The 22,625-nt window shown below is 36.7% G+C and overlaps 1 pseudogene; it reads right to left on the reverse strand.

Moving 5' to 3' along the window:
* Positions 1-17,663: 17,663 nt before the first annotated feature.
* On the reverse strand, positions 17,664-18,208 carry LOC131896412 (protein NipSnap homolog 1-like; annotated as a pseudogene).
* Positions 18,209-22,625: the final 4,417 nt, after the last annotated feature.

The raw sequence follows: 22,625 nt of genomic DNA on the forward strand, positions 1-22,625 counted from the left end.
AGGGTGCCTGAACTGGCTTACCCCAGTAATCAGATCGGTGAATACCCTAAATGTTTTTTTTTGCTTTGTTTTGTTTTTAAGACAGGGTTTCTCTGTGTAACAGCCCTGGCTTTCCTTAAACTCTCTTTGTAGACCAGTCTGGCCTCAAATACACAGAGATCCTTCTGCCTCTGCCTCCCAAGTGCTGGAATAAAAGATATGTGCCACCATTCCTAGCTGGTACAATATAATTCTTACATACTTATTTCTTTCTAGGGCTTAATTCTCTTCATCTGGATATTCAAATTTCCTCTGAATTTTCCAACCACATATTTTTTAGCCTTTCCATACTATTTCTAGATTGCTGTTGTGTTATTTTACACCTTCACTTCTTATTCTCCTCAATCTTTGTCTCTTTCCTGAGAGAACGAAATCATTCTTGTTATTTTGAGACACATTTCTTTATAAATAAACCCTAACTGTCAAACCTTTGATTGTTCTCCTATTTTGAGAAATGTCTTAAGAAAACTATCTGCCAGTATCTTCAGCGGTTCACTTTTAAGATTTAACATTTTTAAGTTTACCAGATATTATGAGAAATAATTCTAATTATAATAATTAAGAGCATTAAAGAAAATATGTCTGCATTTGTTATTCAACATCATATTCAATAATGTAATATGGAAAATGTAATACTTATTGTAAATTTCCTTTTACATGAAATTTTAGCCAGGATGTTCTCAGTTCCTTTTAAAAGTTTTTTTTACTAACATGTATCAATTATTCACAATACTGGATTTCATTTGACAGTTTCATTTATCTATGCCATGCATTTTGGCCATATTCATTCCTTTATAAGCCTCTCTCATGCTGAAAATATTTCTCTTCTCAACTAGTCCCACAGCTATTTTCTTGTCTTTTTTTGTTGACCCAGTGAGTTTTATTTAATTTGTTAGTATTTTTAAGAGTAATAACTATCTGTTAAATAAAATAATTTATGGGAAATCTGAGTTTGATTTTAATTTTTTTCAAGGATAACACTGAATTCCTTCCTGGTTCTCACATCTCTGCCTTACAAGTGCCAATATTATAGGTTTGTGCCACCTGGTTTATGTAATGCTTACAGTTTTTTTTTCTTTTTTTTTTTTTAACCCTGATAATAATGTCAATGCAGTAAACCAGATCATGCTGAACTGAAAAAGTAAAAAACAGGTTTGTTTGAGCAAAGCAACTCCTGGGTGAGTTCTCCAGTCCGAGAAATTAAGACTGGAGAAATCACATACCCAAACTAAAGCAAAGAGCTTATATGGGTTGCAGGCAAAAGGTGAGGATGTGTCTGCCTCAATCTGGGTTTATGCCCAAGTATGGGCCAAAGCTGAATCCTTTAGGTGGGGACTTGGGTGGCTGCCAACTTCAGGGGAAGAACTGCCATAGCCACCAAGAACGCAAAACTGGGGTTCTTGATGCCTTTCTTTTGTTCAGAGAATCTCTGAATGGGTGCAGTTTGGAGAAAAAAACAGGAAAGGGACTTTCCAGATCAAGCAGGAGTGAGCTGGAGGTTCCAACTGAACAGTGCTAAGGATCAAACTAAAGACTCCATTATTGCTATGAAACCATTATAAAAGTTAAACTATTGATTATATCCAATATATAAGTTTTACTATTTCACGTTCAGGAATATATTGCCATGTTGCTCATTGTTGAGGTTAGTAGATATCACAACAGGATAGGACTATTGATTGGTTTCTTTCATGCTTAGCTTCTCTTGTACCTCCTAGTACTCTCTCTCTCTCTCTCTCTCTCTCTCTCTCTCTCTCTCTCTCTCTCTCTCTCTCTCTCTCTCTTTAAATTAGGAATTCTTTTCATTCATTTTACACACTAGTAAAAGATCCCCTTCTTCCCTCCTCCCCCACCCCAGGCCTCTCCCTCTCAATTCACCCCCCACTCCTCCTAGTACTTTCAGATGTACTCCTTATGAAGAGACTTCCTGGTCACATCCAGTTAAATTCCTTAAGGTTCTATGATGGTCAATCTTCATTGTCAGCTGATACATGCAGCATAGGAATTTCCTCCATCAGATTATCTAGTGGCCATGTCTGTGGAGCATGTTATTGGTTCGTAAGGGTCCTGGACATTGTACGTGGTGCCAGTCCTGAGCAGGTCATCTTATAGTGTGTGTGAAATCTAGGGAAACAAGCTAGGAGAAGCAAATCAGTATGCAATATTCCTCCCTAGATTTTGCTTCAGTTCCTGCCTCAAGTTCCTGTCTGGATTCATGCCTTCACGTCCCTAGATCTAGACTATCATGAGCAAGCCAAATGAATCCTTTCCTACACTGAGTTGCTTAGGGACACTGTGAATTGTTAAAGAAACAGAAAAATACCCTGTGCATGTAGTGTACAGGTCAAGGACAAGTTAGTTTTGGAGACATCTTGGTGCCATTCTGCACCAGGTAGGCTTTTATCCCTATGAAAAGAGTACAAAGCACACACAGAGAAATTGCACAGATCATGAATGAAAAGACAGAGATGTTAATTTTGGTTATTAGACTTTATTAATTAAGTCCTAAGAGTCAATTAATGTTCCTGTCTACTTTGGGGGAAGGGTTGTTACCTTTAAAAGAGCCTTTTGATGAAATACATTGGCTAGGTAAGATAACCATTTTTCATCACTGCAGATGTGTTGCTTTGCACATGCTAGGCACATGTTCTATAGATGAGCTATATCACAAGACTATTTTTTAAAGAGCTGTCCAGGTTGTCCTTAGATTTACTCTGCTGCCAAATAAGATGTTGACCTGAAATCCTTCACTGAACCTCATGCAGCTCTGAATATAAGTCTAAGAAACCAGGCCGCACTAATGACAATTGCTTTAAGTACTTATTGTAGTGGTTTGAATAAGAATATCCCTCAATAGCTTCATGTATTTGAATGCTTAGTCACCAGAGAGTGGCATTTATTTGAACAGATTAGAAGGAATAGATGGTATAGACTTGTGTACCCTTGTCGGAGGAAGTGTGTCATTGGGTGTGGACTTTGTGGTGTCAAAAGCTCATGCTGTGTTCAGGCTCTCTCTCTATGCCTACAGATCAGGATGTAGATCTCAGTTGTTCCTCTAGCACATTCCTGCATCCCACCATGTTTTGCACCATGATAATTGTGGGGGTCCTCTTTTCCTTCTTGGCCAGTTGGCCCTCAGTCAGAGAGGACAAAGGGACATAAGCAGTGACAGAAAGGTTTGTATACAGCCCATGAGAATGGACAGAGACAGCCCTGTGAGAGACTACTTTCGGTGAAACAACTCAACTTTATTCCAGAGTATAAGGAATATATAGGATTGGGGAGCCTGGGGACAAACCCTAATTTGCATTAAATGGCATGCTCCTATCATAAGATTTCTAGCACAAGTCTTAGTTAACATATGTGAAGCAGGGAAGGCTTCTAGCAGAAATCTGTGTCAAGGGTCAAGCTGAAGATAAATGAGGCATCTGACTTAGAGACAGCTTTCAGATAAGGTCAGTCCTTTAGACATAGGGACATTCTCTACCTAGGCAGGTAGAGGCACAAAGTTCTGCTGGGGCAGGAAGGAGTCCCATGTCATTGAGCTATTGGGATAAGCTGCCAGGCCATAGGAGGCTGCCATCTCTACTAGTGAGCAAAAATCTTCTAATAGATAATAATGCATCAAACTTTTGAAACTGTAAGCAACCCCCCAATTAAATGATTTATTTCATAAGAGTTTCCTGTTCATGGTGTTTCTTCACAGCAATAGAAAAGGGACTAAAGTGATATTCTTTTCCAGTTCAATTTCAAAATCTTCACAAAGCATTATATTGTTTTGACAGAATTTTTTGGTGTATGTTTCTTAATTATAATGCTTAAGAGATACCATTCTATTGGCGAATTGTTAAACAGAAGTCAGTAATACTTAATCCTTTTACATACTACTTTTATAACAAATTTCCAACAAAGTACAAATGTGTGCATGCTCACACACACACAATGCATACAAACAGATAGAGAAAGGGAAGCAGAGAGATAGAGATAGAAAAAGACAAGTCCTTGGACTAGCTGCCCATGCTATTCCTAATAACATGCTGCTTTCCACAGAGTCTGAGAAATCTGTAGGCCCAAGTGTCTCTACACAAAACAAAATCAACCCAGACTTTGTATTTATTTTTTCCTAGACAATAAGAGTTTTCCATGAAATAGATATAAGCATTTTTTTTTCCCTCAGAAGTAGCGTCAATCTAACTTCCTAACAAAGTTGAATTCACACAAATCACTAAAGGCAATAAAAGTCCCAGAACCAAATATAGTTCATTGACTAAGACTTCATTGACTGTAGGTTAGACTATTGTTCTGTTCACCACTTAGACAGATGAGTTAAGCTACGATACAATGCTTTATTGATAGCCTTGGGCAGTGCATACATTGATCACTCCAACTTCTCATGCTTTGACATTTCTTTCATCTATTCTGAGGCATTTGACATTTTTCTCCTTCAGTTGAATAGTTTGGCATGAGTAGACTAGGATACATTTTGATCTTCTTATTCTAACTCAAAGTATCTGATTGTAATTTAGAAAATGATATATACAACTGTGTTTAGTTACTTACCTATTAGTTAACATGTGCTTCAGCCATTTTTTATTTTGATCTTAAAATATCATATATTTTTAAAGATAAACTGATATTTGAACAAATTCAAAGCATTCAGGGACTACTGTCAAAATTTTACATGCATGAGTAATTAATAAGAAATAATTTCCATGTGATGTATTTTATCATATTTTTGGTGGTGTTTTAACTTTTACTTTTAGAGGACATTATTTTCAGGAACAGAAACATTCCAGTCATATGGTGTTTAGAGCCTGCCTCTATGAAAAAAATTTAAAATAATAGCATTTTTTGAACCTTAAAATGAATCCAATGTTAATCTCTTCTATGTACCAAATTAGTACTTCATTACCTTCACTATTCATACACAAAGAAGCTGAATTTTATCATTACCCTTTTTACCTGGGTTTGAGCAAGTTTAGAGTAAACCTCAATGTTCAATACACTCACTTCAGACTCATAAAAGCTGCATGCCGACATCTGAAAATGTGGAAAGTGGGGCATAACAACAAATGAAGGCAATAAGTGTTAATACTACAAAATGTAGGGGGAAGAGATCTGAAATCAACGTAATGATTAGCAATGACTTTGACCCTGGTACAACACTTAAACCTGAGATAAAAGTACTCTTCTTCAAGTTACTGTTTTTCTTTCATCATTTTGCTTACCTATCAATAATAAAGAAGATTTACAAATGTTTATCGAATAAGTTATTTAGTAAATGAATAAACATTTAAAAATTATATTTTTTGGCTATTGGGTATACTAACCAAATGGAAGAAATAAATAAAGATAATTTTCTTTTTATTATTTATTTATTATTCTAACTTTTCTTCCATGATTACTAAAATCTTTCTGCTTTTCATAAAGAACATACAGAATTTCTATAAGTGAATCAACAGATCTTGGATTTACAAATTTTCATGTATAGGGGATTTTGGTACTAGGTTCCTCACATCTTAGGCGTGGTAGGCAAGTACTCCTACCACTGAGTTATTATGATGGTTTGCATAAGAATCACTCCTGTAGAATAAGAGGCTTGGTAACCACTTGGTGCTCTTTGGGTAAGTTTAGAAGGTGTGGCCTTGTGGATGGATAAAGTATGTCACTGGGGACACGTTTTGAGGTTTCAAAGCCTTGTATCATTCTAAACGTGCTTTCTCTGCTTTATGTTTGTGGTCAGGACATAAGCCCTCAGCATCTGTTCCTGCTACCATGCGTACTGTTAGTTGCCAAGCTTCTCTGCCATACATGATGTACTTCATCCCCCTAGAACTGCAAGGCAAATAAACCCTTTCTTCTATCAGTTTCCTTGGTTATATTTTTTTTAATTACAGAAATAAAAAAGTAACTAATACAAATGTTTATCTAATTCACAAATAGATGTTTTTTAAAGGGATAAATAGCAAGTGTCTTGTAAGTATAATTCACTGAAAATGCTTTAAAATTACGTAAGATGGGCATGTGTGTGTGAGAGAGAGAGAGACAGAGAGAGAGTTTGTATGTATATTTGTATATATATTTATATATTGTGAAATATGTTAATTAGTTTGTGCTATTATAATAGTATACCTAAGACTAGGTAATTTATAAAGAATGAAGATCGAAAGCATATTTCTAGATAAGAAGTCCAACATTGCCTATAGTGGTGGCACATGCCTTTAATCCCAGCACTCAGGAGGCAGAGCCAGGCAGATCTCTGTGAGTTCAAGGCCAGCCTGGTCTACAGAGCGAGATCCAGGACAGGCACCAAAACTACACAGAGAAACCCTGTCTCTAAAAACCAAAAAAAAGAAGTCCAACATCAAGGTGCCTGGTCACTGTTTCCAAGATTGTCCACTGAATGCTATATTTTCATATGGAGAAAAGTGGAAGAGTAACAAGGCCAAATACACTTCCTTAAACGATTATCAGGGCACTAGTTAAATTTAAGAAGGTAGAGATCTCTTGATGTAATGTCTTTCTGAAAGCCTTAGCTCTCAGAAGCTTTCAATGAAGATCACAGTTAAATATAAATTTTGGGGAGAACACAACCATTAAAGCCTTAATAGTTCATGATTTTGTAGCTTTAATCTCTCTGAGCCCCTATGAGTCATGCATAGTTGACACTGCGGGCCATGTTCTCATGGTGTCCTCGACCCCTCTGGCTCCTACAATCGCCCTCTTCTGCAGTCTTCCCCTGGCACTGCCCAGGGTTTGGCTGTGGGTCTCGGCATCTGCTTCCATCAGTTGCTGAATGACACCTCTCTGATGACAACTGGGCTAGGCACTGATCTCTGAGTGTAGCAGAATATCATTAGTAATAATTACATTGACTTTTTTTTCCCAGTCAAGTCTGATTCTATTCTGGGATTGGGTCTAAGCTAGGTCCTCTGCATACACCTTATGGTTTTGAAGCTTAGTGTTCTTATGTAAATCCTAACAGTTGGAGAGAAAGGTGTCAGACTCTTTTGCCTGTGCTTGGGAACCTTTTCCTACTACTGGATTGCCTCATCCAGCCTTGATATGAGGGTGATGCTTAGTCTTATTGTACCTTGTTATATCATGTTTGATTGCTATTCCTGGGAAGCCTGCTTTTTTTTGAAGGGAATTGGAGGAGGAGTAGATCTGGGGCTGATGAGAGGTGGGAGGAGGGACTGGGAGGAATGAAGTGAGGGGAAACTATGGTTGGGAAGAAATGTATGAGAGAATAATAAAAAAAATAAAAACAAAAACAAAGTTAAAAATAGTTCATGCTTTTGTGATTTTGCAAAAGTGGGTATTTAATTTACATGTAAGAGAAAACTAAATATCAATAAGAAAAGTAAGTTTATTTAGTCAATAAACAAAGCTCCCATTGAAAATCTCTCCAGTATTTTGTCATTATCTGCACAACCAACAGAAAAAAGAAATAGCAAACAATGTAAGAATATGAGGAAGTCTTGCCATAAGATTAGCAAATTATAGTTAGTCTAAATGGAGAGTCTATTAATAAGGGTATCATGCTGTTAAATGAGGACAAATAATTGCAGATATGGAAACAAAGACAGAGAAGAAAAAAGGTAGAGCACACCTGTAATGGTAGCATTTAAGTACTAAGAAGGATAATTCTCAGTTCAAGACTAGCCTGAGCTACAGTAAATTCAAGACCATCCTTTTCCTGGAGTTTTCTTTGGTCCTACCCATCCCTATGGATCCTGCAGCCACTTATAAAATAATCACTCAGAAGCTTATATTAATTAAAACTGCTTGGCCATTAGCTCAGGCCTATCACTGACTAGCTCTTACAACTAAATTCAGCCCATTTCTGTTAATCTGTGTGTTGCCATGTATACTGTGGCTTTACCTGTGTGCTGTTACATGCTGCTCCCTAGACAGGCTGTTGTCTGCTTACTCAGCCTTTTTGTTCCCAGAATTCTCCTTGTCTGTTTACCCTGCCTATACTTGCTGCCTGGTTACTGGCTAATCAGCATTTTATTTATCAACCAATCAGAGCAACACATTCAGAGCATACAGAGCAATATCCACAGCACTTCCTCTTTTCTTTTTTTTAAAAAAGAATGTTTTAACTTTAACATAGTAAAATTATATATAACAAAGCAGTAATCAAGCAAGAATTATAGTTATAATATCTAGTCTATTGTATTTGGCAAAATTAAAGAAAATATTTTACCTATCCTATATTTGTGAGTCTAAAGTTTTATATCTAATTTATCTTTTATTATAACCAAGGAAAATTGTAACTATCTAGTCTTCAACTACATCAAAGGCCTCAGAAGGATATAGTATTACCTAAATAAACAGGAAATACATTGTAAGCAACTTCTAAAAGTCTAGAATGACAGAGACAATTACCTGCCTGGACAGTCACCCAAAGTTCCTCTGTAACTTTGGGACATCCATCTCAGTCTACAGGCCTAACGTCTCTCAGTCGCTTCTCTCTGTCATGTAGCATATCTGGCAATTTCCTCTGCAAAGCAGGAACTTGAAGGACCATCTTGCCTTGCAAAGTTCAGTGGTCACCTTCCCATGGGTCCTGCATGTCCAGTCAATGTAACATTTTGTCAAGCAGTCCAGGCAAGAACAGTTTTTTGCCCAAATCGCTATTTTTCCCAAGAAGAAGATAAACTCCATATGGAGTGTCTTCAATGCCCATCTTCATCTCTGAAGTAAGTTGTTGCAGACGTGTCTCATTGTCCAGAAAAGTGTAAGATTTTAAAAACATTTTAAATTCCATATTCTGTAGGTCTTTGAAGTGTTTGAAGATTATCTACCTAATTGAATTACATCTATGTATACCTAGAAAACTTAACATGACTACAAGTTTGATTATCATAGATGATTAACTATTAGTCTGTATTTCTTTTTTTTTTTTTTCCGAGACAGGGTTTCTCTATGTAGCTTTGCGCCTTTCCTGGAACTCACTTGGTAGCCCAGGCTGGCCTCGAACTCACAGAGATCCGCCTGGCTCTGCCTCCCGAGTGCTGGAATTAAAGGCGTGCGCCGCCGCCACCACCACCCGGCTAGTCTGTATTTCTTAATTATCCATTACAATTTAAATGAGTTACATAAACATAATACCTCAAATGAGAGTAGAAATATATATACAATATAACAAATTAACTTTAAACTTTAAATTTGTATCAATAACTAAAATCTGTAGCAATGTAAAACATTTTTAAACAAGTTGTGGATCTTTAAAAGTGGATTCAATAATTTACCCTTTTATCCTATCCTACCTATGTCCTATTTTTCTATATCATATCCTCCTTTCTTCTTTTAGAAAGAGATTGACTATGACCAATAACAAATTGCAACCAACAATCTAAACAAAGACAAACATCCATAATTCATTTTTTTGGTAATGTGAGTGTAGTTTTCTAGGCTATTTTATGTTGATAGAAGGCACTGTATTCTTATAATTTCTGAGAAAACTAAGAATTATGGTTAATCTATATGTTGCCATGTATACTGTGGCTTTACCTGTGTGCTGTTACATGCTACTCCCTGGACAGGCTGTTGTCTGCTGACTCAGCCTTCCTGTTCCCAGAATTCTCCTTGTCTGTTTACCCTGCCTATACTTCCTGACTGGCTACTGGCCAGTTAGCATTTTATTTATCAACCAACCAGAGCAACAAATTCACAGCATACAGAGCAATATCCTGTACTATATAGCAAGATTCTTCTCAAAACACAAAAGCAATAGACAAATAAATTACTTAACTCAGTTTTAAGAAGATCAAAGGAAGAGGAGGAGGAGGAAGAAGGAGAAGAAGAAGAAGAAGAAGAAGAAGAAGAAGAAGAAGAAGAAGAAGAAGAAGAAGAAAATATATAAAATAAGAGAAAAATTAAATTGGAAATTTGCTGTCTCCCAAGAAGAAAAAAATTGATATGTGTTGTTGATATATTGTGCTTAAGATTCATGCTACAGATATGAACATCATTCATATGTAAAATATTATCTATGTGTACATAAAGCTTTGATGATATATCTTAACCTGTTAAAACAGTGTTAAAGACTCCAGTATTGTAGGAATATTCATAAGTTTGGTTTTATAATCTCAATCATTGAACATTTACTGTTTTCAACTTGATGATTCTGAAAATCATTTCACAAAGTTGATTATTTGCTTAAGGTTGGAGTTGATGGATTGACTTAAAATTGAGTCCATCTTATTTTAAAGTCTGCATTGTTTCCTCATAGATTATATACTCCTATGACATTATTGAAATATTAAGAAGGATAGTAATGCAGGCACTTCCACTGTCCTTTCCACTATTAGGTTACTGTGGAAGCTCATAGTACAACAACAGTCTATTGCTTGATCTCTGACAGGAAATAGTTATAGCATTGGTGGTTCTCTGAGCACAGAGCTGCAACGAGATCTGTTCATCTATTTCCTGGAAATTTTGACTGTTTAGCAGTAACTGGGGCTGTACTGTAAATCTACCCTTTGACAGGAGATATTTTAATTCATGTGCAATTTATAACAGCTCATACATTTCCTTCATTTAATAATTTTCTCTCTGCTCTTATTCAGGGAACATCAAATATATGTGTTGAATTGAAGGAAGCTAAATCTGTTTGTTGAGACACTTCCTCTATTTTTTATTGTGTATTTGTTAAATTTATTAATATACCTATTCCCTAGCAGGAAGAAACTCCTGCTCAATGTTTCTGAAACTCAAGGGAAAGGAGAAAACATTGCCCTTATATTTCAGGTAGGGCTTTGTCAGGTTTGGATGGTACACTCAAACTTGACAGTTTAGGACAAATTCATAAGGGATTGTTAAGACAGCTGTAGGCAGGACTTAGGGTAACCATCAGAATATAATGCATGTATTGAGGTATGAAGGCTAGCCATGGGATTCTTGAAACTGTGAAAGACAGACATAGGGTGGCTACTACAAATATGAGAGAATGTCATTAGAAATACTTTGAAATTTTCTTCAGGGACCCATGATACCTGTAACACACACACACGCACGCACGCACGCACGCACGCATGCGCGCGCACACACACACACACACACACACATACACATACACACATGCATACATGCACACACATGTCATTTTGCCTGACTTAACAAAATTTATAACATGAAAAGTTAATAAGAATAAAATATTTTTGTCATAATACATTTTATAATGCTTTTCTTTCAATTTCTATGTTATATTATATCGAATATAGATGCTTTAAGAATGATTCTCATACCCTTCATAATAAAGTTAAACTAAAGAAATAAAAACTTTATCTCAAATATTTTCTTCTGTTCCCCAAATTGGCTGATTTTTCTGTCCTTTGAAGCAAAGTCTGTGAATGTGACAATCTATAAAGTAGTGAATAATTTCTTCTCTGTTAATCTTCCCAATAATGGACAGAAAATAAAGCTTGCTTTCCCAAAGACTTTGGAGTTGAATGCCAGTTCGTTCATATCGACAGACATGCTACTGTGGAAAGACCTTTTCATCTTACTGACAGGGATCATATTGCAAAGCCCTAGAACTGGAAGCTTGCCATCCAAGCAATTTAGGCTGTATCTACCAGTTCAAAAGAAACTTTTAGGAAATAAATATTTCTTGCAAGCTGTCAAACTTGTCTGCAATGATTATATGGTTAGAAAAGAAGCCAATGGTATTTTTTCGCCACTATATGCAATTGTTATTGCTACCATGTGCATATCCAATTGTAGTCTATGTATGTGCCTTGAAAAGATTATTTCCTATACTATAGGTTGGTACCTGAACTCTCCTGGTAGATTAATACTCATCTTAATCTTTTTAAATATCTTCACCGAAGATAAAAAACTAATGATGCATTTAAGATAATATTTCTACATAAATATTTCACAAAGTCATAGAAAGTAGAAAACATTTGTTGAGTTACTATGCACATTACTATCGACACCTTCATAGACTAAAATTTCCATTCAACTGAACAAAACTAATGAAAACATCAGAAATACTTTGTACCTAAAATGTTCCAGTGAGATGGAACATTTTCTGTAAGGGAAGACCATTAGAAAATGTTTAATTGATAGTCAGTCTCATTTACTTCTTGGGTACTATGTTTATTCCCTCAACTGAATTTCCACATATGATCATCAGAAGCTATGAGTAATACGTGTGTAAAATGGTCCTTTCTCTTTTACACAAGAAACCTTGAGGTGCCTATGTGCATTGGATGTCACTGAATTCACTAGAAAAGTTAATAATGACATCTCAGTGAGTTGTCAGTTAGTGTAGAGAAAACAAACCTTGACTCTTCATTGATTTTTCTTTCATTATTGTTTTTTGGGTGAAAGAATTCAATTTAAATAGTTATTCACAGAGAGACCTGCACATACATTTTATTCTGCATTACTCACGGTAGGCAAGATATGTAATCAGCTTTGGTGCCATTGATGAGTGAATAAAGAAAATCTCTCTCACTCTCTCTCTCTCCATTCAAATGCCATATATACATGCTGTGAGAGCAAATTGGGAAAGAGGTTTGGTACTTCATGAAAAGAAGAATGTTGAGTACCACATGGTAACTCACAACCATCTTAACTGTAAAATTAGGGGATCCTGCACTCTCTTCTGGCCTCTGAAGGTACCAGGCACTCATATGGTACCAAATGCAAGGCAAAATACCCATAGTAATAAATTTTTAAATGTCACAATTAAAGCATTTGTTATTTTCTATATTCTCAAAAATCCTAATATCTAAGTTTCTTCAAAAAAGAAAGCAGTATAATAAGATTCAGATTTTCGATGACAATCAACATATATCTATATGTTTGAATCAATTGGAGTTGAACTTAAGAAGTTAGCAAAGACAATTTGGTTGCTGGAAATTTTCTTAGATGATTAATTCCTAAAACTCATGTCTTGAACACTTGACTCTGATTTTTTTATTGGCTGTTCTCTCTGAAAGTGTGATGGTCTCTTTCTTATTCTCCTCATTTAATACAATATCGTCTCTTTCATCTCTGATAATGCCTCCCCAATCCCACTGATAAGAAATGGACCCTTTTCTGATTGCAAAACCTGGAATTTTGGTATCCAAAAGCAAGGCTTCATTTCATGAAGCAAACTTGTGACAAACAGAGGTAGTCTCAAGGACAGAACCTTCCAACAGCCCCCAAATTTGTCAGATTTAAAGGACTTTACAATCATTCTGAAAGTGATGAAGTTGTTTTCTTCTCTACACACTGTCCACATTATTTATTTTGAAAGAATTCAGTTTAATAACCAAATGTAGTCCCATGTTACATGGTAAATAGCTACATGATTTTCATCATTGTGTTTCTTACCTTACTGGAAAATAAATTATGGGTGATCTTAATTATTATCATATGTGGTAGACTGGAGGAATTAATAAGAAAATACATGTAAGACCACATAAACACTTAAAAAAAGTTCTTTGTAATAGATTTTTCTTCAGACTATCAGTTCCCTAATAATGACATGGAGATTTTACTAATTTTGAAAATTTAACTTTAGATTAGGCTTGGTATGAATTAGCTCTTAAAACAAATTAACACATTTATAGTAATCTACATTCTTCCACGTGACTTGTTACCTCTCCTCAGTACCTTACATCCCACTTCCTCATGTCTGTCTGGCAAATCTCTCACCTCAGATTCTGTCCCAGAGTTCTTCTCTCTGCCAGGAAGTCCCACATATCCTCTCCTTCCTAACTATTGGCCACTTAGCTCTTTATTAAACCAATCAGAAGGTGCTATAGGTAGGTGAAGAAGGACAGAAACTCATCTTTACACAGTGTAGAAAAAGGTTATCCCAACATTTCATGATATGAGCAATCTCTATTACATTTTTAGTAACTTGGTCACATACAGAAACATGACTTGGGTTGTCCCTTGTGAGCAGATCATGAAGTATCTTTGTATAAGTGATGTATTTTCAGAAACCATATTGCCATCCCTTGCTTGTATAGTGCTACACAGAATTTAATTGGTGATATTATTCATTAAGGATTATAGAAAGTGTATCTGTATTCATTTATTGATATTATTTTATAAAAAAAGCACACAATTAAAAGTATACAAATGCTTTATATCACATTTAATACTATATATACACTATATATATTACATGTGCTGTATATTGTATATGTATAATATGTACATATGTACACTATATATATTTAACTATAGTGTTTATATATTTATTTTGATTTCCTTAATTGCATTTTAGATCAATTGTTGGTCACTTTTCCAGAAATTGTTCTCCATCATATAAATGTACCTATATACCAAGTGATAATTTTATCTTTTGGGGTAGAAATGCTAACATGTTTTTTCTTAGATTTCATATTGATACTGTCTTGGATATACATCTATCATATTCTTGAGATATCTTTACCTTTTTTCCCATGTTTTTCAAAGATTATACAGTAATTATCAGCTAGTTCTTTCAATGTAAAACCTCCAAACATACACCTTTTAAAGAAAGAACAGAAAAACACTGTTATTCCTTTACAAGCCCTTGTTTTGTGTGTTTACATTGATGGTCTTTGTACTTCATAAGATTGCTCTGTATTTCTAGTATAGATGTTATTTGTTATTGGAATGTTTCCATTCAAGGTAGTTTGAATCACAGATATCATCATTGTCCAGATATTCAGTTCCTAGAGTTCCAGGTCTATTTTCCAATGTGCTGATTAGCCATTTTGCTCATGAAATTCTTGTAATGCCAGTCACTTTTACTATGAGTTTGAACTTGTTTAATATTTCAGAAAGCAATATTTTTTAAACCCTAAGTACAATATTAAAATTTAAGTTTTTTTTTTTCTTGAGCCCTGTGCGACACTGTTTTATAGGGACTTTGAGATCTGTACTTGAAATCTTTTAATTCACTAAGACTTCGCCCAATGGCACAATAGAAATATAATTCATGGCACTTCAATGGACTATTTTTAATGTTTCTTTTTCTCTTTTTGTCATTCCAGGAAAACTACAATCCAAATATGTTTTTACCTTCTCTCTTTATGTGATCTATTACATTTCTTTGATCATTAAAATAACTGACACTAAAATGAACATTTGATGTTGATTTTTCCTTTCCTTTCCTGTTGCCAGTATTTTAGCTCAGACATGTGTAATTTGACGTCTGAACAAACTTTACAAATATTCCTATTTGTTTTATTTTTCTTTTATAATGTATTTGACTTGTCATTTTCTTCATTCATTTTACAATTATTTTATACAGATTTTTATTTTATTTTACCCTTTTATGCATATGGGTGTTTTGCACACATATACGTCTGTGTATTATGTGTGTGCCTCATGCTGATAGAGGCCAAAAGAGGGTGTTGGATCCCCAAGGTTTGGAGCTACAAATTATTATTAGCTGCCACGTGAAGATGGGAACAGAACATCTGGAGGAGTAGCTAGTGAGTCTTAACCAGTGAGCCATTGCCTGTCCCCTATTTTTACATTTTCTGTCCTAGTGAATACCAACTTGAGGCAGTGTGAGATACTGAGAAAAATTCAATCTGAATCTTCAAGTTTAGATCAGTGAGAAGAGTAACTTCAGTTAGTTTTATGAATAAAAACCCTGGGAGAATGTGAACATTAGAATCTGAACTGTCCCCCTCAGGATAAAGTGCCTGAACATTAGTTCCCCAGCTGTTCGTACTATTTAGGGAAGTGGTATAGTATTGCAGGAGTAAGTATCCTACTACAGAAAGGCTTTGAGAGCTCAGAGCTTGCCCCTTCTAGTTCCTCCTCTGCTTTTGGAATTAAGTTTTGATCTCTCAGCATCCTGCTTTGGCCACCTGATGCTATGAATGAAGTGCCACTGTGGACTCCCCCTGTGGAACAATCCATTACAATAAACTCTTCTTCTCATATGTTGTTTTGGTCAGGGTACTGCATCACAGCAACGGAAGAGTAAGCAATGCCAAGAAGGTCTAGGTACCGGGAAAGATTATAATAATAGTTAAGTAACCCAACCAACAGATAAAAGGCAATTCCAGGAAAGGCATTTTAGAGGAAGTGACCTTCAATCCAACTAAAATGAATGTTAAAAAAAAAAAAAACTGTATTGGTGGAGTTTTAAAGAGAGTGATTTTTCAAAATATGGAGAAACATATGCCTCTGAGAGGCCTAGCTCCATTAGTATGCTTCGTAACAATAGTACTATTGACAGAAATAACTATAGCCAGACAGAAAAGGTTAATAAGTTTTAATACTATTAACGAAAATAAAAGTGTCTTAATTAGGGTTACTGTTGCTGTGATGAAACACCATGACCAAGAGCAACTTGGGGAGTCAAGGGTTTATTTCATTTGCCATTCAATATATCAAATAGTTTATCAAAGAAAGCAGTGAGGACAGGAACTCAAGCAGGCCAGGAGGAACCTTGGAGCAAGAGCTGCTGCAGAGGCCATGGAGGAAGGCTGCTTATTGGCTTGCTTCCCATGACTTTCTAGGGCTGCTTTCTTATAGAACTCAGGACCACCAGCCCAGGGATGACAAAACTCACAGTGGGCTGGGCTGGCCCTCCCCCATAAACCAATAGTTAAGAAAAAATGACCTACAATCTTGCCTATAACCAGACGTTATGGAGACATTTTCTTAACTAAGGTTCCCTACACTGATGACTCTAGCCTGCCTTAAGTTGACATAAAATTAGCCAGTGCAAAGAGTTAAATTGATTTTGTGCATGGAGAATAATAAGTCAATAATTGTAACTTTATTAATAGTTAGAACTGGCAACCAGCAACAATGTGAGAAAGTAAACTAAGAGTTGTTAGTTTTAGATACTGCTAGAGGCATCAGTTCCTCGTCTAATCTAGCCGTAGGGTTGCAAAAGTCTCTATATGTTCAGATCAGCTTAGTCTTTGAAGCAATAAATATTACTATTTCCTGTTAATTATTAAAATGTTTTACCATCATATAAGGCTGGAGATTTTCTTTTTTAAACTTATTACTATATTGCATAAATTCTAAGGCACGTATTTTTAAGACACTATGAGGTAAGATTGAAGACATCTGTTGGACAGAAGCAGTGAGAGGTTTGAAGCCTTCCATGGGCAGTGTGACTAAGTAGACTAGCTTAGCTCCTCTGCTTGTAAAATGGAAATGCATTTGCTATCTGTGTCAGAAACAAGTTATGAAGACTAAAGTAGGTCATGCACAAAACAAAGTCATAAAGCAGAATTGCTTTGAGCAAAGCTTTCAGTATTTGCTCTTACTGTAAAAACTGTTACTATTATTTGTTTTTTTCTATAAAGTCAACTATCATTACTGTAGTATTTTTCTAATTAATACTACCAATGAGTTCTCTACATGAACTATGGAAAGAACTGTCAACACTTGGTGTGGTGGACACCATAATGTCCATCCAAGTGGGTACAATGGTGGTTAATATGGAATCAGATCCTCATCATTAAGAATATGATAAGAGACGGCAATTCTCCTCTATAACCTTCCTCATCTCATTGCTTTGTGTTACCTGCCAGTACTCAAGGTGGTCTCCCCATGGAAAACCCCGACCAATCTAACTAGGATCAGGTAACCAATTTTTGCTTGCCTTCCCACTTTCCAATTCCAGTTTCCCAGTCTTATCCTCAGTTTAGAAGCAGACAACCTCCTGTGACTTTCCCTTGCTCTCTACCCCTTTTCCAAAGGAGCATCTTGCTCCATTCCTTCCGGAACTCCAGGCACTCCTTGTTATTTTTTTTAGTATGGTTGTTCATGCAGTCCATGAGGGCTGGATAGCCACCTGAGAACCGCCATAGGTGCACTGCCTGGTCCTGCTCCCCGTACCACGTGTTCCAGTTGCCCACAAGCGAGCAGGGGTAGTCCTCATCCAGGTGCAGCTTGGGCGGCACAGCCTCCATCAGACTGTTGTAGGCATCCAGATATTCCGGCTTTCCATTGTGAAATTGGATCTTGTAGAGATTACTAGTCTCCTTCTTAGACAGCAGCGTGGATTGGGCGTCCCTCCAAGGATTGTTCACCACGTGGGCAAAGAGGGAGCAGAACCAACTGCCTTCCCTGTCCTTGGAATAGAAGCACACAGCAGCCACAGCAGCAAGGTCCCCAGCACGGGTCCTGGCTTCCCCAGCAGCCGCAGTGCCGCTGCAGAGATGATGCACAACCGTGGAGCCATGTTGGACCCGTAGATCCACTTCTAATTTGGAGCTTTAAAGTGGGAAGACACATGCCTTTAATCTTGAGGCAGAACGACACCTTTAATTTGGGCCACACCCTCTGCTAGAAATCTATGTGAGGACATGAAAGAAGTAAGATTTTGCTCTTTGCCTGCTTGCCCTTGCCTTGCTAGCAAGTCTGTTTCTTCATCGGTGCTACCTATTTCTTCAGTATTCCAGCATATACTGAAGACAAGATGGGGCAGTTAACCTTGTGAACTGAGCAACTATTTGAATCCTTGGACTTTCCATTCACAGCCAGCCATTGTTGGATTAGCTGGTCTGCAGCCTGTAAGTCATTCTAATAGACCCCCACCTCATATATATAGAGATTTATTCTATAAGTTTTGTTACTCTAGAGAACCCCGACTAATACACCAATATAATGGAAGCTCCCTAAAGTAATATATACGCGAAGATGATCTAAAGGCAATCGTCAAAAATATGGAAGCCACAGCCCCAACTGGGAATTGTCACCAAATGAAGCTTTCAGTTCCTGGAATGGGTTACATCTAATTGAGCTGTTAGCCAAAGAGGCCCAGTGGGACTCTCCAAATAACCCAGGCTCTTTGCAAGCATTTGGTTGCTCTCCACAAACTGATGAAAAGGCCATATTGCTGAAGACAAAACCTTTCTTGACAATTTATTGAACATGGAGAAGTTGAGGTATTGTCTACCAAAACCTTCATCATTACTAACTAATGTTCATAGTCCTGGAAGATACTCGGCATGCTACCAAAGTAGAAAGGTAAACACCAACCAGCTGTAAAAGCTTCAATCCACACCACAAGATTCACTAGTACAACTGTGGCAAGAAGCCTGTGGTATTAACCAACCCATGTCTTATTGAAGTTAAGGTCCACATCATGAAATGGAGCCCATATTGACACTAGCCAAGAACCTGAGCTAGACAGGCCTAAGGAAAAACCAAATACTACTGTTTGGTTCAAGGAACACAGCAACAAAACGGCTCCTAGCAACATTCTGTTATACTCGAGGATCAGTGTCTTACTCAGCCATCGTCAGAGAAGCCTCCTCATGCTAGAGATGGGATCAAACACAGAGACCCACCACATCTGCAAAGTGTGTAGTGGGTGAGAGACCTTGAAATGCTTGGTCCTAAATGGGATGTTTCTAACATTTCTTCCCCTCAAGACTCAGAAATCGCTGCAGAAGAGGAGGCAGAATGATTCTAAGAGTCAGATGGATGAACACCAAACAAATTCATGTACATACATCATGCCCAATATCATATAAACTTACTGAGAATGTGGCAGCATGCACAGGCCTGTATGGGCCAGCACCTGATTGGTCACAGTGCCGAGGGGAGAAATAAACAAATGCTCCCTTCCCTAAGTAGAAATTATCCACAATTAATAACCGTTTGCAAAGAAAAAGAATCTGTTTTCTCTAAGGTAGTCTTACTGGAGATACAAACCACTCTTACTCTTAAGGCCAGGCCTCATGTTCAATTAACTCAATGGTATTTTTGAAAGTTTTTTTTTTTTCTTTTGTCTCATAATGTTTTATTTCAGGACATTAAAAAAATTATCTTACAGATTTTTTTGTTTATATATCATGGTTTCTTCTTTTTCTTTCTCTTCCATTTTAGGAGATTTTTTGTTTTGTTTTTGATTTGTTTGTTTGAGACAGGGTTTGCCTGTGTAGCCTTGGCTTTCTTAGAAGTCACTGTAGACCAGCCTGGCCTGGAACTCAGAGATATACCTGCTTCTGCCTTCAGAGTGCTAGTATTAAAAGCAGACACCACCAATGCCTGGCAATGTTTTCAGGATATTTCTATGTATATCAATGTTTCTTTCTCTGAATCTGCATCTCAATGAGTTTCTTGAGCCTTTTCTTTGTTTGTTTATTTTGTTTGTTTGTTTGTTTTTCGCTTGTTTGTGGTTTTTGTACTACGCAGGTAAGTTTGATTTTATTTTGTCTTATTTATTATTATTTTTTCTTTATATTAGATGCCTGTTTGCTTTGTAATGAACAAGGGCAAGAATAGATGTGGATTTGGGTTGGGTGGGAATGTGTGAAATATCTGGAAGGAGGTGAGAGAGGGGGAGCCATGATCAGAATATCTTATATGAAAAATACCTATCTTAAATAAATAGAATGTATACAATATATTTGAATCTGTAAATCTGAAGTATAAAGAAGTATAAATGAGAAAACAGATGAACTCATGAAGAATGCCCTCTGAGTACTGACTGAAGATATAAGTAGTTGATGTGATAAGAGCACAAATGATGTAAAATTAGAAACAGCAAGGGTAGAGTGTACAATTGTTAGGAGCAAAAGTAATACAAACAGAGACAGAGTGAAGGCACATCACAGTGAGAGAGTAAGGTCTTGCTATTTGTGGCAGAGAGAAATAACCTGATCCTGTTATATAACTATATAGTTCTGGTGTATAGTTCCCAGGTTCTAAATGGAAGTTTTTCCTTCCACCAGTAAGAGTTTTCTTTTTTCTTTTCTTTTCTCTTTCTTTCTTTCTTTCTTTCTTTCTTTCTTTCTTTCTTTCTTTCTTTCTTCCTTCCTTCCTTCCTCCCTCCCTCCCTCCCTCCCTCCCTCCCTCCCTCCCTCCCTCTCTCTCTCTCTCTCTCTCTCTCTCTTTCTTTCTTTCTTTCTTTCTTTCTTTCTTTCTTTCTTTCTTTCTTTCTTTCTTTTTTAGGACAGGGTTTCTCTGTGTAGTCATGACTCTCCTGGAACTCAGTCTGCAGACTGGAACAGACTCAATCTCAGAGATCTGCCTGCCTCTGCTCCCAAGTGCTGGAATTAAAGGCATGTGCAACCACCACCAGGCTGAGAGTTTTTCTTTCTCTTTCCTTTTCCTTTCTTTCTCTCTCTTTTTTCCTTCCTTCCTTCCTCCCTTTCTTCCTTCCTTTTATTTAATTTATTCTCTTATATAATACATGTGGACCTCAGCCTTCCCTCCCTCATCTCCTCCCAGCCCCCACCCATTTTCTTAATAATAGATTACTATTATTATTTTTGTGTGAGAGTGTGTGTATGCTCATGTGCACACACATGTGTAAGCTGCAGTTTGTGTTTGGAGTTCAGAGGGCAACGTTCAGGATTCTGTAGCTGAAGTTTTCCTGTGTCCTGTCTGGCTCCATGGTCAGGAAAAAAATCTCTCTTACCTGCCAGTCCCGCAGCAGCTTGGACTCAAGTAAACACACAGAGGCTTATATTATTTGCAAACTGTATGGCCATTAACTCAAGCTTATTATTGACTAGCTCTTATACTTAAATTAACCTATAATTCTTATCTATGTTTAGCCACGTGGCTTGGTACCTTTTCTCAGTTCTGCCTTCATATCTTGCTTCCTCTGTGTCTGACTGGCTACTCCTGACTCAGCCTTCCTCTTCCCAGAATTCTCTTTGTCTGCTTATCCTGCCTATACTTCCTGCCTGGCTACTGGCCAATCGGCATTTTATTTATCAACCAACCAGAGCAACACATTCACAGCATACAGAGCGATATCACCCATCAGGATTCTCTCCCTGTATTGTGGGATCAGGAAACTGAACTCAAATTATCAATGTTGCCTGGCAAATGATTTCACCTGCTGAGCAGTCTTTCTGGCCTCAAATAATGAGTTTTATGTACACTAGGAAATTTTATATGTGCTTAACTTGTGTTAGTGCTGATGGGTTTCAGAAATGCTGGGATTTGTTTGTTGCAAGCTGTATTTTGAACTACTTGATTTCAGCTTCCTGAACTAGTTCTTTTTTATCTTTAGATGGAGTTTATAGTTTTTTCCCCAGTACTTAGTCCAGCTGATACATTGTTAAATAATGCTCTTGGTCTTCAATCCCCCAAATAATATTGAAATAAACCCCAAGCTTTTCCTTTTTTGATGTATAAAACTCATGTAAAGGCAATACAAAATGATCATGGCAGCAAGTTTAGAAAGTATTTTATTGTGGACTAGTAATATGAATATACTACAAGTGATCTATAGTTTATGTTCTGACAAAATCAGAAAGGAGAATGGAAGTCACAGAGCTGAATTATTTTTATCTGATACTAAGTGATTTTGAAGCATGCTCTAATCATAAAATTGTCAGACATTTAGAGCTAATTAAGTGTTGTTTAGTATGTCACTGTTACTGGGATGACGAGTTCACTGATGTAACTATAAAAGCATTCACTATAATTTGGCCAGTAAGAGAAATAGTAGAGGATGAGCAAATGTAGAAAAGTATTATATGTCAAGATATGTTCATAGATTTTATTTTGGCCAAGAAAAATTGAGAAGAAATGGTTCACTCTAACAAATGCTAGGTACAAAAAAAAATAATAAATAAATGCTAGGTACAATGAGCGTGTAAGAAGGAAACTAGGACTAGAGGCAGAGTTAGACC

This window comes from Peromyscus eremicus, chromosome 20 (assembly GCF_949786415.1).
Source record: "Peromyscus eremicus chromosome 20, PerEre_H2_v1, whole genome shotgun sequence".
Classification (NCBI taxonomy): domain Eukaryota; kingdom Metazoa; phylum Chordata; class Mammalia; order Rodentia; family Cricetidae; genus Peromyscus; species Peromyscus eremicus.